This window comes from Fundulus heteroclitus, chromosome 6 (assembly GCF_011125445.2).
Source record: "Fundulus heteroclitus isolate FHET01 chromosome 6, MU-UCD_Fhet_4.1, whole genome shotgun sequence".
NCBI lineage: Eukaryota > Metazoa > Chordata > Actinopteri > Cyprinodontiformes > Fundulidae > Fundulus > Fundulus heteroclitus.
Window position 1 is genome coordinate 5,714,059 of NC_046366.1, and position 1,954 is coordinate 5,716,012.

Consider the following 1,954-nt stretch of genomic DNA (forward strand, 5'->3'; position numbering starts at 1 on the left):
CAATTACTTTTATGTGTAATATGGAAATTTTGGTTGAAACTACCTGACTGTGTCCAGATCTGACTCACAAAATTCAAAGTTGTCTGTCCGACTGCCAATGAGGTTGAGTCAGTTCCCTTCACACACTTGTGGACTCCAGTCCTCACTCCCTCTCACACTAACAGATTTTTGAGCCGACCTGCCCTGCAACTGACCACAACTGGTGCAGACTGACACAGACTTTCCCCAACTGGCAATCATGGGTAAAATCTGGCAAAAAAAAACAACCAACCAACCAACCAACCAACCAACCAACCAACCAACCAACCAACCAACCAATCAACCAACCAACCAACCAACCAACTATTAGTCAATGAAGTAGCCCTGGAGGAGCTTGAAAGATCCACCGCTCAGGTGGGAGAGACTGTTGAAAGGATTACTATTAGTCGTGCACTCCACAAATCTAGCCTTGGTAGAAATACAGTTGTTTGCCATAACACATATCCGGGACACAGGAAACATGTTCTCGAAGGTGATCTGGCTAGGTTAGACTGAATACAAAACGCAATACAATATGTGAAAGAAACAAACACTGTACATAACCCTGAAAACGCCACCCTGACACTTAAGTATGGTGTTGGAAGGATCCTACTGTGGGATGCTCTTTTGCAGGGCATGCGAAGCTGGTCAAACCCAATGAGAAGGTGAATGGAGCAAAAATAAAGGACAGTCCTGGAAGAAGGGCTGTTCAAGATTGCAAAGACTTGAGAGTAGGCTGGAGGTCCAGCCTCCAACAGTACAGTGACCCTAAACATACAGCCAGTAGCTTAGATCAGAGTATATTCATATGTTAGAATAGCCCTGTCCAGGGGTGTTAAACTCCAGTCCTCAAGGGCCGGAGTCCTGAAGCTTTTAGATTTGTCCCTGATCCAACACACCTGAATCAAATGGCTGAATTACCTCCTTAGAATGCAGTCAGGTTCTCCAGAGTCCTGCTAATGACCTGATCATGTCCCGGTCCAGGAAGGTTGGACCAGTGATACATATAAACGCTGCAGAACACCAGCCATCGAGGACAGGAGTCTGACACCTCTGGTCCAGTCCAAATCCAGACTCAAATCCAATACTTTAAAATGTATGTTTTACAATTCTTTTCAACCATTTTGACTGAGCTTTAGTTCTTTTGTACAAAAGGGACAGCAATTTTATTGTGTCGATGTGCAAAACTGGTAGAAATACACCCCAAAGGACCCTGAATTGAAGTGAAAGGTGGTTCTGTAAAGCTGCCTCAGCAAATTACCAGCTGACTCACTTGCTGTTTTTAAATCTAAAACTAATTTTTTTCTCCTTGGCTTTTAACTCAGTTTGAGAAGTTGGTTTTTATTTTCACTTTTTTTGTAGATTTTTTATTTAATCTATTTTTATACTTCTGTGTTTTATTTGTTTTTTATTGGTGTACAGCACTTTGGTCAACAGTGTTGTTTTTAAAGTGCTTTATAAATAAAGTTGCAGTGTATTGTAACATAGTAATTCACAGGGTCTGACCACTGAAAAAAAAACACGGAGTCAAAATAGGAATCTGAAGATTCCTATTTTGAAAGTAACTGAAAACGTTTTTGTTTCCTTTTCTCTTGACAATTATGCAATACTTAATGTTGGTCTAGCACATGAAATCCAAATTAATTTTATTTATAAAGCACATAAAAACTCAAATTGTTTTAACAAAGTGTTCAACTAAAACAGCTCAACCCAAGATACAAATAATAATAATAAAATCTAACAAGAAACAATAAAAGGAGAGGAAATCTTACAACAAAGTCTGTAGTAAAACAAAAGAGAAACAATAAACTGTTTTAAAAGCCACTGACAATTTGTGTTTTTCTTTTAGATTAGCTTAATATTTGCCTAATATTTGATGGCAACCTGTTCCACAATTTTGGACCACGACATAAAAGGCCCGATCTCCTCAGAGCTC